Here is a 16,780-nt window from a genome sequence, read left to right on the forward strand (position 1 = left end):
ACACATCACATATCTCTCCCCCTTTGGCATCTCAAAAAGATGGGAGGTCTAAACAACTTCATTAAGCATTTAGCATTTAGTATAGTGAAGTAATGAAAGCATGAGTTCAAGACATCATTAAGGTTCATGGCATATACAAAAGTATACATAAAGCATAAACCCAAGATGGAATATATACTTAATTAAGCAAAAGTATATAGAAGTATACATAATAGTTCGTAACAAAAATAAAAATAAAAATAAAGCAAGGATTAGAGTAAGCCAAAAGACAAAAACCTTTGTAAAGGCAAAGCTAAGAAGTTAAGTGTGCTTCAATTCTAATATATATTTTTCCCATTTGATGTATTCAATAAAGAGGGAAAATTTTTCAAAGTTTTGAAAGCTCATATGAATGGAATATAATGACCAAAAAGTCATTTTAAGGCATGTTGACAATATACAAGATAAGTCAATTAAGCTAAGCAAATCATGCAATATTCCTTCACAAGAGATTACTAATAATCTCCCCCTATCAGCATGCATCCATTTACATCAAATATTATTCAATGCTTATGCAACTAATGGAACAATAAAGCAATGATAGGTAAACTATGCTTAAGATATATCATAAAGCAAGTCATACTTAAAAACCCTTAATTCATTAATGGAAATGATAAGATGTATTATTTGAAAATCATGGGTTTCCCAAAAGTATATAAGCCAATAAAGAGATGTAGTGAGAGATTGGCGACTTGAATTTTCATGTGGATGAGCTAATTATCTCTTCTAGATGCATTCTTTAAGAAGTGATATAAAAACATCACATGAAGTTTTAAAGTGCTAAAAATGGATATATCAAATAGTATAGCACTTGTGATATCACATTAGTCATCTAAGCTAGAACATAGTATCCTTTGAATGTCATATTCCCAAGACTAAAGAGTCAAATAGATATATGAAATTTAAGTTCATGACACTTGAGGAGTTCAAACTCTAGAAGAAATCATGTTTACTCATCATGCTAATTTTAATTTATTTTGCATGCTAGAGGTAAGCTTCTTTGCACAAATCGTAAATGTTGATCCAATGATAATATATATGACCAATCAACATATTTTCATGAATGGTTTTGAAAACACATATATATCAATTTAGTAAAAAATCATTAATCTTGAGAAAATCACTAAGCCTTTGAAAGAGAGATCTAGGAGCTTATTTTAATTACATAAGGCGTAAGATAATTTTAAACATATAGTTCAAAATTATATACATTTCAATTCCGGGTGATTTTTCTTTATAGTCTTTAAAAATGAAGTCAATTAAAAATCATTTCATGCAAAAACATGTAACATTTTTATTGCTTCAATTGAAAGTCATATTTGCACAAAGACATGTATTCAATTTCTTTTTTTTTTTTTGGTGTAACCTTTGGGCGTAGTCTAACTTAGTTACAAATGATACTCAAGATACCTATCATGATGTGATCACATGGTAAAGGAACATGGTTAAAAGTATATCAACTTTTAAGAAACAATTAGTTCCTTTATCTGGCACATATAGAATGTTCACCAGTTGATGAGCACCGAAAAGTGCGCATTTAAACCCGTTAAGCTTAAGCATTCTAGTACCTTTATCTATCTTACTTTGCCGTTTTAGACTTATTACGTGTTATTTATATTTTCAGGCACTAATCCCAAAATTGAGCTAACTCAGCCAAATAAGAGCTTAATTGAAGCAATCCTGAGATAAACCAAAGGAGGGAGTAAAGTGGAGAAAGAAAGGAGCAAAAAGGAATCAAAGTTGTGCAGCTGAAAAGTTCGATCGATCCAACTTAAAGTTCGATCGATCGAACATCTATGATCAATCACAGTACTTCTCGATAGATCCAACCTTGGCCTTTGCTGAAATTCCAAGTTCGATCAATCCAACATCACCTTCGATCGATCGAACCCTATTTTGTCCTATTCAAATGATTGATCTTATCCACAGCTGTACGCCTACCAACCACTTTTGTCCTTTTCCCCATAAATATCTTCGAAATATCTCAGCCTTGTCCTTATCCAGAGGAGTCAGACCACTTCGATCGATCCAAGATGCAGTTCGATCGATCGAACCCATCTTCGATCGATCCAAGTTAAGGCTCGATCGATCGAACTTCCTCCAGCGAGAAAAAGTTAAAGTCCAGCTCATTTATTCCGTCCTTCATCCAATCATTGGAGAATATGCCTTGCACGACCACAGCTCATCATAGGGTGTATTTGACCTACCTATATAAGGAATATGATACACTTTTTGGAAAAGGTTCTAGAGTCTATTGTCACACATTGAAAATCATCTTGGAGGCTCTTCTTGGAGAGGAAGAAGGGAGGAAGCTAGAGCAACCATTGGAGGAGATCTTCATCAACAAGGAGCAGCCTTGGAGTTAGCCCTTGAGGGTTGGATCATCACTACCATGAGTGGCTAGACATCTTCTTGGGGCTAGAGTTAGCCCCAAGCATGCTTTCTATACTCTAATCTTGTGTATTATTGAGGGATTAGTGTTGTATGATACATCTTGATATTCATGTATATATAAATCTTGATTATTTCATGGTTTGTATGGTTTAATGCTTCCAATTGACTATTCTATTCTACCCATATGTCTATGTATGCTAGAGTAGGATATTCATGTGCTTATCTCTAGATTTAGTGTTTTTGATGCATGTCTATGTGTATTGATGCTATAGATCTAGAGATTATCAAGATGATATGCTTAATGAATGCTATTTTGGTTCATTTGATGGTTTATGCCTATTCTTGATGGTTTGTGCCTCTCCCCTAGTCTAGATAGCTTTATTTTCATGCTAGTAGTGTAGATTTAGTGTAGTGGTAGTATAATGTTAGATGGGAGGACAATCTACTCTTGATGTTTGATGTTCTATGCTTGTGAGTCCAAATGGCATATTCCTCTAATATTGTGTTGCATGTGGATTGTGAGCTTAATGAAGGATTAATGACTTGTTTTGATCTATTGTGCTATCCCCATGTTGTGTAGACAATATATGCTCTATTGTTTAGATATATTGTGCTCTTCACATGATGTTTAGACAATACTTGCTTGATTTGTCATCCTTGCCAATTGAATCAACCTAATGCACACACACCCTTATCATATTACAACACATCCATTATCCTCAATTGATCACTTGTTAGTAGTATAGAAAAGTATTGCTTGGTGGTGATATCTACACCCCAAGACCTCTCTCTCTCTCTTGTTTACGTCATATTATTTTATTTAGTTGAATTCAATTTAGCTTAATCAACCAACCAACCAATTGTGTGATCACTCGACCTACTAACCCTAATTACCATAGTTTCACAATTCGATACACCATCAAATCCCTTGGGACGATCCCTACTCACCCTATCTATATTTTATATAGAGAAAGGTAGTAGTGGCTTTCAATAAATGTAAAACTTGGCCACCTCCTAAATTCTTACACAACTCTTCAAGCTTGACTTGGTATCGCGACCCTTGTAAAAGAGGAACCGGTCACCAGTGATTGATCAATTGGATGGTGTTAAACACTTCAACTCTTAGGAAGGCATTATAAATTCTCATTCTTCATTTTCATGAGATGGCTCTTCCAAGAAGTTTTCATGAGATAATGTATGTTTTCCTTTGATGGCATATCTTCCAATAAATCTTTCACAAAGATTGGGCATAGTTAATTTAAAGATCATTGGAAAGAAAGAGAATCATTTCATGTTAGCATGTTCATAACTCATATGCCAAAACAAACTACTTTTATGCAAAATATCAAAACATAGACATTTTTACATCTATTAGGAACAAGTAGCATATCAAGAGCGTCATGCTTAGAATTTCATGATTGAATTTTTCATGTAAAAGCATATTAATGAGAAAGGAATTATTTACCCATGGTACTAACTTCATTAGCTTGGAAGTTGTTTCTCAATGTGATGCATCCTTTCCATTTTGTGAGTGAGAGGAATTCTTGGCATGACATTTCTTTTGTGCTCTAGGCACCAACTTGAGAATCCACTTGTCCTTGAGTGAAAAAGATTTTAAACCTATAAAACATACTCAAGTGGCATTCTTGGTACCCAATTCTTTTAGGGTCCTTATGAGTTAGAACATATTATCAAGGTTTCTTTTGGAACACAATTCAATATTAAGCACAAATGTGACACTACCTTTAATCAACATGCTTCAAACTAAATTGTCAATTTAAATGTCTTTAGCATGCAAGTGCAAATGTCAAATCAATAAATAGGCATGCTTATGATTACATTCAATTCAATGAATTCATATGAGATAAAAAATAAGTGAAGAATAACCTTTCATATATGGATGATAATGTAATTCCATGAGCATTGTCCGTAATGAAGTTTAAGAATAGACAAAGAGGAACATAATTCTTCTTAAATAGGCAACATTAAACAAAGTGGCCCTTTTTGAAATTCTTAAAGGATTCAACAATTTGAAGAAAGATGCACTTCTTTCCATAATCAAATTTATTTTCCAAAGAATGCTAGCTCATTTGGAAGAGAAGTTCCCCTTTTTTTTTTTGTTTTTTTTTTTTTATTTTTATTTTTTTTTAAATTTAAGATACACACTTTTTAGAGAAATTTTTTTCCAATTCAAGTGAAAATCTTCAAATGCAATTTCAAGTAATGTAATACATGAAGAATTATTGAACAATCAATGAAGGTATGTATTAAAACAAATTGAATAAACAATGAGTAATTGTACCAATAAGATAAAAAATCTACAATGTATATCATCTTCAATGGTCTAATATAATTCTCATTTTAAGGATTCTTTATATATAATAGTCATTGGCATGATAATATTTTCATTTTTGATGCTCATAGATGATTTCAACACATCTTGGAAGTATATAATCAAGCAATTTTGAGCATGAAAATATCCTTTACCATTTACCGATTACCTTACCCTTGGAATTTTTCCAAGGTGTGATGCTTCCTTCATAATCCTTGAATAAAGAAGACGCCATCAAGTAACGCAATAAGGAAAGGTTAAAAATTCTCCTTTTGGTACCCAAAATTTTCTTGGGTCCATATGAGTTAGGCAATGGAACATAAGTTCCTTTTGGAACCCAAATCTTCTTTGACCTCAACTTCTTTCTAAATGGACAATCATGAATCTTATGTCCTAATCTTTTACAAGAATTGCATTTAGAGGATTGGGTACCACTCTTAACAAAGTGATCATACAAAGGCTTTCTTCTTTTCAACAAGCATTCATCTTTAATATGAGGATCATATCTTATCTTATTTTTTAAGAAGACACTTCTTTGATTACTAAGCATAATACTCAAATTCTCCTTTTTTTTGGTAAACTTTGCTAAAATATCATTTTGATCATCAATGATTTTCTTTAAAGACTCATTTTCGGAAATAAGATCAATTGATGAAGACTCTTTAGAGAATATACATTTCATTTCATTTTTCAATGACTCATTTTCAATTTGAATCTTTTCTAATTTTTGCATAAGATAATGATTTTCCTTTTTCAAAGAGTCATTTTCTATTTGAACTTTTTCATATCTTTGAATGAGATCATGGTTTTCCTTTTTAAAGAAAGCACATTTTACAAGCATATTTTCTAGCACACCTTATAACTCTTTAAACGCATCAAGTAATTCATTGTGCTCATCAACTAATTCATTATAGGAAGTTTCTAAATCAAAGGATTCATGATTAGAATTTACCTCATCTTTATTGGCCATGAGACAAAGATTGACCACCTTTTTGATGTTACTTGCTTCTTTGCTAGAAGCTTGGAGAGCTATACTCAGCTTTTGCATTTCATCACTTTCTTCACTATAGGTGGATGAGTTAGTTTTACCAATAACATTCAAATGATTAGTAATGTTAGTAAAACTAAAATGCATCTCATTTATGCTAGAGGGTTCATTTATATTTGAATCCTTATCATGACTTGATCCAACATAGTCTAATTCAAGCAAGTCCTAAATTTCTTTAGCCGTTTTACAAAAGATAATTTTTTTGAACTCATTTTTGCTTAATGCACAATAAAAATAACTTATGGCTAAATCATTATATTTTATTAATCTATGATCATTTTCATCCCATTCTCCTTTCGATTTAGGAATTTTCTTTTCTTCAAAAACTTTAGTTGGGATATGACCATTTTCAGCTCATAACTAGAGTATTGATGAATATAAATGAAGCTCAAACTCTATGAATGAAATGAATGAGAGGAGATGATATAAATGAAGAATGTAAGCTCTTATAATCTTTCAAGTGTATAATAGAGTAAAAACTCTATGAAGATTAAAGCAAGAGCAAAAGCCCTTTGAGTGCTTAATTAAATCTCTCAAGATTTGAGTATTAGTGAATGAGAGAGATGAAGAGAAGATTTGAGACCAAAAGCTCTCTTTAATGCAATGTGAAGGCTTTCAAATGATGTCACTTTATTATTAAGACATGCCCCACTCTATTTATAGAGTTTCCAAGCTCAATATAGCTGTTGGGAGTTGAATGCGCAAGGTTCGAGGAGAATAGAGCCGTTACATTTTGAAATCTGCAGATTTGACAGGAACCGGTTAACGTATGGCATAAACCGGTCGACATCTGGCATAAATCGGTCGATGTATGCTCCAAACCGGTCGACGTATGTTATGTTCCTAAAATTTTAGTACTGCCTAGATACCGGTCGATGTATGCATCAAACCGATCGACGTATGCATCAAAATATTTAAGTAAATGTCTTTACAGTATTTATATGTTCATTTACTTTAAGTTTACAATGTAAATAAGGAAGTACCCCCTATTTAGATTCAATAAAAAATACAAAAAAATTGAAATCCAACTAAATCAAAATGTAAAAATTCAGTTTTAGTACAAATTTGGATTTCTGACAGTTTTGGTAAAAATGAATCTTTATGTAGACCAATGTAGACTTGGTCAAAAATTCTGATAAAATCAGTTTAGGCTAGTTGAAGTATAAAGAGTTATTCCCGGGAAAAATTATTTTGAAATAATCATTATTTCAAAAATTCATTTTTCACACTTAGCCAAAAACACAGTTTTTCATGACGCGCATTCTGGGGTCCTAATGTCCGTAACCAACTCATGGTAATAAAGGCTTCTCATGCTTTAATTGTTGACCAATATGAATTTTATAATTGATGTGTATGGTCTTAGCACTTCTAGCACAAGTGATGAGTTTTTTCAAAGCTTATGCAAGCTTGAACTAACTCACTCTTTAGCAAAGACTCCATCTGTCAATTGTATATGAATGAAGTGCATAGTCAATTGCTAATGGATATAGGAGCATATGAATGATGATATGATATGCATGGTCCTATAGAGATGAGCTTCAAATGGATTCATAAATACTTTGACATTGAATCCTAAACACTCACCATCCTATCTACCCCTTTCTTCACACTTTGTCCATGATCGTGTACGCTTTCAGGTGGATTTGCTTTCTTCATTTCTTTGAGTTGTTTTCTTTACTCGTTGTAGTCCAAGCTATCTTTGGATGGACTTTACATTTGGTTCCTTGCAACTTCAAGTCTTCTTTGTATCCATTTCTTTCATTGATGTGATCTTGAATAATGGAATACTTGTAATGATCTTTATAGCTTCATCGAGGTCATTCTTTGAATGCGAATAATCTATATAACACTCAATGTAAACATTAGTCCTTAAACACCATTAATGGTTTGTTATCATCAAAACAACTAGATTGTCCTTGGATGAAATACTTAAGGTCAACAAGATGGCCTCAAGAATCGCATGATTCGGAGTTCGGACAAAGGAAAAAGGGCAAGACGAAGAAAAATGAGCACTTAAGGCTAAAAGGGTAAACTGCTAATTATCTAGGAATATTCGGGTGAAACCAAGAATACCATTGAAAAGACAACAAAAAATTAACAAAGATGGACTCAAGAATCACTTGATTCAGAATCTGGACGGTAAAGATATCAAGTCATGAAGTCAAAGGAAGAGAAACCCCATCCTGGTTTGAACCAAATCCTGAGACTACTTCACTAAAACTTGAATATCTTGAGGTAAAAATGGAATCTGAAGCTCTAACTAGTACCATTGGAAAGCTTATTTCGACGCGGTCAAATTAGATATAACAACGGACCAATTTTGAGTTAAAACAAAGGAGATACGATGATTTGAAGTTGGCGGTGCAGTACTGAACCAACACACACACACACACAGAAAGATGGACGAGCGCTCGTCCATAGGCATCAAGCACTCATAAATGGCATGCCCCAGGGTAAAAACCCACTACCCTATTTACAAGCACTCGTCCCCTATCGACGAGTGCTCGTCTTGCAGACAAGCTTAGCAACTTTTTAAGTTTGAAATGTAATTTTGAGGACTTTCAGGGCCTTTTTGAAAACAACACAAAAAAGAAAACCCCACCTCCCAAAATCATGTTTTCTACCCGATCAAGTGAACAGAAACAAAAAAACTCGCTGTGAAATGTCTAGAATGCCCCTAGATCAGATTAGGCTCAAAAATGCGAAAATGCAACTTTGCACCAAGTGTGCATTTGACCCCAAATGTATTTTTAGGCTGAAATGAATATACATGCAAACGTAATAAGTGATTTTGAGCGTGCGAGAATGGTCCGCGGTTCCCGAAAATGGTTAATGCAAAATTCGACCCCCCGACAGCCAAAGAGGCGAATATGCACATGAAATGAAAATTTTGAAAACCAAAATTAACAAATGCTTGCAAATTACCATTTCGCCCTTAGCCACACTTTATACATGATTAATTAGACCTTATGAAAGAATAAAATTGGAATTCCCACACCCGATGCAACCATGGCAAAACAATAACTTGTCATTTTTCAATATTTTCATAATATTTCATGAAGTCAAAAGTTACATAGGATACAAAATAATTGTCATTGGCCTCCGGTCTCCTCTCATACATATCAAATATATTCCAAAAGGTGTGTTTATACACACATTACATGTTTGAAATCAAATATACAAGTTTTGACATGTAAGCTACAAAATGACATTTCATGCTAACATTTGCATGAAATGTAAACTTAAAAGCTACAAGTTACCTAAGGAATGATGTACATCTCGAACCAAGGTATCCGTACCTAAAAAATCACCCGATAACTTTGGGGTGAGTAAACAAGTTACTCAAAGGAGATGAGCACGCAAAGACCTAACGTTTTACAAATTATTATATTAACTTGAAACAATTAAAAGGGATCATGCCACTTAACGTCTATGCTCCAAATGAATCTATAGGATCATTCCTAAGTTATACTTAAACAATATAGTATAAATGTACTTAACAACATTAAAGACATGCGATTATTCATTGAAAATCATAATCCATAAATGTACCTAACAACATTAAAAACATGCGATGATTTCTTAAAAATCATAAAGCATAAATGTACTTAACAACATTAAATCGCCAACAACCAAAACCACAAGTCACAATTAAACATTAATTGTCAACTTGGAATTGAATGCGAAATCAAATAGTGGAAGACTTGGACATCAAATCTCGGAGTAAACCAAGACCTAAATGGTTATTCCAGGCATTAACTCGCTGTGAATACCACACCGTGCGCACTAATGAATTAGAGAACTCTTGTCCCCGTACTAGAGCCAAACCCTAGCCATCTCATTGTAACAATGTCTCAAGTGTCTCCAAAATCAACAAGTAAGTTCATAACTTATACACAATTTAATGATGCACGAAACCACATTCCATGCACAAGTAGGTTGAAACCACACAATCCATGCCCTAGAGTTTCAATTCTAAAATGGCATATCTAATGTCAAGTTTTCACTATGATATAATGTACAGTACAATATCATCTACTTAACAATTTAAATCATGCCTCCATGGTAAACTTTAAACACTTATTATACAACATTGTAGCAATATGTTTACAAGGCTAATAATATCGACAATTCATAAGAATCTCATATTACTACTACATAGTAACAAGTTAACAATTTGACTCCCAATAATGCACAATAAGCATTCCATATTCATAATATTATGAATTCACAAGAATTTAGTAATCTATTAAATTAAATAACTTTTGTACACATATTATATCTTCTCAAATACTTGGTTATATCAAAGGGACCATTAAATAGATTTTAATTAATTCATTTAATTAAAATATCTAGATTTCAATACAATTCCAAATAGCCTCAATTTATTATATGTTAAACAACATAGCATGGTCATTACATATATCAAATGAAAAGTGCAAAATGAGCAAGATATCATCATGTAGAATTTAATTACTTTAAATTAATTAAATCTCTAGATTTTGAAAGTTATTCAAATGATCCCAAATTAATGTATAACAAGCACTAAGTCATGGCCATGCCATATATCAAGTCTAAAATGGAATACAAGCAAAGTACAACTAAGTAGAATTTAAATCAAATTAAATTCATTTAATCTCTAGATTTTAAAACTCATTTAAATCATCCCAAATTAATATATAGCAAAGATCAAGCTATGGCCATGCCATATACCAAGTCTAAAGTGAGTTATATGCAAACCATGATTAATTATTAATTTCTCAAATTAATAAAAGATATGCATACAACTTATACATCACTACAAAAGCAATTAATTCACTTAGATAATAAAGTAGAACACCCCCTACCCCACTAGAGAAGTGTCTCTCTATAATCCAAGGTAAGCAAACTCAAAATAGCAAACCCTTCTAGGGTTATGAAGAGGAAGGTGAGGCAAAAATTTTGTATTCAAAGCTTTATGGTCTAAGGTGAGTGGAAGGGCCTCAAAATCAATGTCAAAGCCTAAGCATCAAGCTTCACTAATGGTGGCTAGGTTTCGTGGAGAGAAAGATGAAGAGGAAATTATGTGAAAAGGTCTGAGTGGAGGAGTTAGAAATCCTCCACTCACTATGTGATCCTACACCATGATCAACACACACTATTCTTGATCAATTGCACAAAAACCCTTCATTAACAACATAATCCCAAAGTAGCCCAAAAATTGTAACGACCCAGTCATTTGCCTTCCTTTCCCTTTTCCTGAAATTTTATGAACGAATTTTTTTCGTTTAATTTTCTTTTCTGAGCTCTGTTTCGTGCCGCTTAGTGTCATCACGAGTGCTCAGAATTGGTTTCTGAGACTCTTTCATGTGGATTGACAACTTCCTTTGAGGACCGAGTCATTTTCGCATTTTTTGTTTTTCGGACACTATGCGCTATTTCGTCTTTTCCTTATTCTGTCATTTTCCCTATTTCGTCTTATCTCCGTTTGTCAGTTTTTGGCACAACCTTACTTCTCATGCTCGGAGTTGGTTTTTGACTTCACGTGCCTTCATCTTGAGTGGTTTCCTCAAAATACGTATCTTTACTTTTGCAAGAAAGTACTCTGGTTGCTCTCGGTGCCCACAGGGGCATGGATGCATAAATCTTTGGAATTAATTTCATTTCTTGGGTTATTTTTCATAAATATCTTTTGAAGATATTTTATTTCAGGGGCATCTAAGAAAATATCTTTTGGAAGATATTTTCATTCTGGGGCAATTTCGCAGTTAACCCTTTTTATAGGGGCCATTGTGCAATTAACGAAAGTTATTACAAAATGTCTCGTCTGGAGACTGGATCCTCGTACAGGATTCATTTTCACTTTTTGTTGACTTCTAAATTTATAGAATTCCGTTCTGGTCATTTTTCTCCAGTTTCAGAGTTTTTGGATCCAATTGCTGCCGAACTTGTTCGGGGCATAACTTTCTGCTCGGGACTCAGTTTTCCACGCTGTTTCTTCCGTTATTCATATTTTCTTATTTTAAATCTTTTTTGTTCACAGAGTTTTGTTGTTTGAGCGCGTTTGCTCAAAGTCCACTTTTCTGGACCCGGCGGGGCCCTTTCGAGGCACTTTTTGAGATTTCTATAAATAGGTTGCCCTAATTTTTAAAATCTGATTTTCAGACCTTCTTCCTCCTCTTGGCTGGCAGCCATGGGAGGCCAAGGGGCTGCCTTCACTCTTTCTTCTCCTCCACTTGATTTCCTTGGTAGAAATCCTTCGGCCTTAGCATTTGTTGTTCTCCTCGTCGTGCTCTACCATTATTCCTTATTAGAATTTATTTTTGACAATTTCTTGATTTTGGCTTTGAAGTCAAGTTTGGATTTTCATGGGCCTTTCTTCGGATGCATGTAGATCATGTTGTCCCCGGCATAACCCTTCGATTTCGGCGGATTCGGAGCACTTTTTTTTTTCAGTGGGGATTTGAGGTTTTCTTTTCAAATTGAGGTAGGGGATGTTCTAGGTTTAAATTCTTGTTATATAGCATGCTTGTGATGCTTATACTACTTGTTTGCATGATTAAATATAAAATCTAGAGATTTTATTATTTATTTTTCTTGTACGGGATCTAATTTTCCCGGTTGCTCATAACTTGGTTTAAACATGTAGCATGATTTTATATTGCCCCTTGATATGCTCATTATCGTGTATTAAAATTGGAACATTTGAATAAGTATTAAAGATTTTATTTAATATTTATCTTAGGTGAAAGACTAATTCACATGGCCTTAACTAGTTTGAAATCAATATGTGTTAGCATATTAAATTAGGCCTTAGCATGCTCTCCAATATAGTTGAATTTGAAAGTAATTGGAGGTGTTTTGGAAATTAATAATTATTAATTAATTTGCCCCGAGTGCACTATTCGCTCTATTTGAATTCCGACTTGATAGTTTTGATTTACATGCCATATAGCTTCACATATATTTGATTTAGAATATTCGGTTAGGTTTTGAAACCTTTTATTTAATTAAATTCCATGTTTAAGATTTAGTCCTCATGGTGATATACAACTTGGAATTGTATTGTGGCATGCTAGAAAATTAAGTTTTGGTATGGTTGTTCACATGTATTAAATTGGGATTTATTGCATGAGAATTACAACTTTTGTTTTATATTTAACTTTAGTGAAAGTTTAATTCACATAGTCGTAGATTGAATGAAATAAACTTGTAATGTGATATTACATTAGTCCTTGACATGTTCTCTAAGATATGTTAAATTGAGAGCATTTGGTTAAGTTTGAAAATCTAGAGATTTTAATTAAAAGAATTAATTAAAATCTATTTTGTGGTCCCATTAGCTTAATTAAGGTTTTAACTCGATATTTGTATTGATCATGACTTGTTTACTTGCATGTATTAATTTGGGACTATTTAAAGTTGTTTTAGAACCTTGGGATTTAAATTAGCATGATTTAATTAAAGTTCTACCTTGTTGTTGTATTTAAACTCACGAGCTTATGTTTTCAATATTGAATATATTGTTATCATGCGTAATGATTTGCACACTTCATATTTAACATCATTCATGCATAGCGTGTAACGAATCATGAGAATATGTTTTCCTTATTGAATATATTGTTGCCTTGTGTAATGATTTACACACTTCGTATTTAACATCTTTCATGCATAGCGTGTAATGAATCGCACACTGAAGATTCGACATTCATCCTAGCATATTAGTTGTGGATTTAGAGCATGTATTGTATAGGTTTCCAAATTTGGTTGTGCTGGGTAGATAGTTGATTATCTTGCATATTCCTTTTGATATATGCATTGTTGCACAACTTGTTGATTTTAGAAACTTGGGGATGTCGTTGTTTGACTATGGCTAGGACGTGGTTCTAGTGCGGGAGATAGTCCCTCTATATAGTCTAGTGTGCACATAGGGAGGTTACCTATGGGCTAGTAACCCTAAAGTAACTATGTTGTTGGTCTGATCCGGCGTGACGTCCGAGTATTTACTTTGTTTGATTTCGTATTTCATTTTCAAGTTGATAACTAGATGATGTTGTAACTTGTTGTTTCTTATTTGTCATTCCATTTTAAGTTACAGGATGTTAACTTTGCGAAATTGTGCTCTATGTGTTGTATTGGAAGTTCCAATGTTGGTTAAATTGCATCGATATTGAAAATCGTGTTTTGACGTTCTAATAAAGCTTAGGATTGATCCTATTGATTCATTTATAACATAGACGTTAGGTGGCATGAACCATTACTGTTATTTTGTGCTTTAGATTCTAAGTTGATGGCTTTGAGAACTTAAACCTCATTGCATTGTATAATATTCTCTTTTGTTGTTGAATTGCGTGGATAATGTGATTCTTGTTAGCTTATATTCAAATATGCTTTTGTCATGTTGTATGGATTACTCTAGACCTAGTTCAATTGTATTGAAAATGCAATTCATGTTAATCTATGCTCAAGCACTCTTCTTGTCGTGTTCTTTGGATTATCCCAACCATAATTCGTTTCATACACGTATGTATATCATGATTCTTGTTGCTTAGACTCTAAGGTAGCTTAGGATGCTCCTCGAGTCTCACTTGGACATAGACGTTAGGTGGCATGAGCCCTTTTAACATGTTTCACGTTAAGGTGATAAATTTGTAAAATGCTAGGTTGATGCATGCTCATCTTCTATGAGTAGCTTTATGTTACTCACCCCTACGATATTGGGGCATATTTCTGGTACGAAGACTTGGTTCGTGACGCCTAGCATTCCTTGGATGTCGTGTAGCTTTGAAGTTTCCATTTCATGCAAATGTTAGCATGAAATGTCATTTTGTAGACTTATATGTCAAAATATGTATATTTGATTCCATGTATGTAATGTGTACTTAAGTACACTCCTTTCAATGTATTTGATATGTATGAGATGAGGTCGGAGGCCAATGACTATTATATTGTATTCTATGTACTTTTTAACTTCATGAAATATTGTGAAAATCTTGAAAAATCGCAAGTCATTGCTTCACCATGGTTGCATCGGGTGTGGGAATTCCATTCTCATTCTTTCATAGGGTCTCATAAATCATTTTTGAAGAGTGGGCAAGGGCCAAATGGTCATTTGACTCTATTTTATATTTTTGGATTCCATGTTTTCAATTCCAAGTCCATTTTTGCCTTTTTGCCCGTTGGGGGGGTCGGATTTTGCATCGGCTATATTTTTAAGCCATGGACCATTGTAGCGCGTCTAAATAGGTAAGTTACGTTTGCGTGCATAGTCGTTTCTGGGCAAGACCTCATCGTTTATGTTTTGAGCCTCATACGAATTCATTTTGCGTTTTTGTTGCATATTCTGATCTAGGGACATTATAGACTTTTTAATTCAGTTTTATTTCTTTCCTTCAATGTGGTTGAATAGAAAACGTGATTTTAGGGGGGGTTTCTTTTTTGTGTTTTTCCAGAAAATGTCGTCTTAGTGCCGAAAATTGATTGCAAAGTTCAGCTTTATGTTTTCTTTTAGCAGCTTTTTGGACCTCCATGACCAGATTTCATGGAGGGGCATTTCGGGCATTCTACATTGCATTTTTTTTTAATTCTCTCACTAGTCATGTAGAAAATTCAATTTTGAGGGGGGTATTTCTTTGTGTTTTTCCAGAAAAATTCATGTACTAGCACGTTTTTACTCTCTGTTCTGGCTGTTTCTGGAAAAAAAATGTTTGTAGCAGTTTTTTGGGTCCATCTTGACCTAGGCTGTTCAAGGGGCATTTTAGGGACTTTACATCGTATTTTTTTTGGTTTCTTCTTCATAGTCTGGTAGAAAACATGATTTTAAGGGGGGTTTCTTCTTCGTTTTTTTTCCAGAAAAACTTGTTTAAGGGTCCGTTTTTAGCCTCGGTTCTGCAGAAAAATTTAAATTGGAGCTTTCTATCAAAACACTATTCCTGCCCAGATTTTTGAACCCGGAAAGTTGATTTTTTTTAGAACTTTGAAAGTTCATATCTTCTTCGTCCCGACTCCAAATCAAGTGATTTTTGAGTCTAAGTTTATTAGTTTTTGTTGGTCTATCCAAAGGTATGGATGGTTGCATCCAATTATATCTATAAAGACCATTTTACCCCTTACAAAGTACCCTTGCCACATTGATTTGAACCCAGAAGTTTATTTTTTTGAAACTTTGAGGCTTCATATCTTCCTTGCCCGGACTCCGAATCAAGTGATTCTTGAGTCTAGATTTATTATTTTTTCCTTGCCTATCTAATGGTATTCTTAGTTGTATCTGGTTTTGTCTAAAAAGATCAATTTACCCCTTGTAAAGTACCATTGCCGCACTTGTCTTAAAAACCCAAAAGTTTGATTTTATGAAACTTTGGAGTTTCATATCTTCATCAACCGGACCCCGAATCATGTGACTCTTGAGTCCATCTTGGTTAGTTTTTCATTGTCTTTCCAGTGGTGTGCTCGGTGGCACCGGAAACCATACTTTAAAAAATGACTATTTTGCCCCTAGGGGCTTATTTGTCATATTTTTTTGACCTTTTGTTTCCACATCAGTTCTCATTGAGTTGCACGACCTCATGGAAGATCACTTTGACTTCTTAGAGTCTTGTTTTCTGTTTTCGCTTCCGCTTATCGGATCCATTATCGGGTCAATCTTTGGTTCATCATAGGACACACTAGCCTAAAAAACCAGGGTCGTCACAAAAATAATTACAAGTAGGTCCCTTCTCTAAATATCTTGCAAGCTTAATTGAAAAGTGGTCCTCAAGAAAGAAATAATTACTTTATTTAATTACACTAAAACCCCAAAAATTAAGAATATTTTCGAAGAAACTATGCATTCATGCCCTTTACGTAAAAGTAAGCAACTAACATAGTTTTCCACAAAAGTAAAAATACAAATAGCATGGAATTTAAATATCGTGGAATCATTCAAAACAGGAATCGAATCTGAACAGGTAAAGTGAGGTTGTGCCAACAAAGTGACAAACGGGAAAAAG

This window comes from Cornus florida, unplaced genomic scaffold (assembly GCF_030987335.1).
Source record: "Cornus florida cultivar Cherokee Brave unplaced genomic scaffold, ASM3098733v1 CherokeeBrave_3.0.0_Hap2_Chr01, whole genome shotgun sequence".
Taxonomy (NCBI): domain Eukaryota; kingdom Viridiplantae; phylum Streptophyta; class Magnoliopsida; order Cornales; family Cornaceae; genus Cornus; species Cornus florida.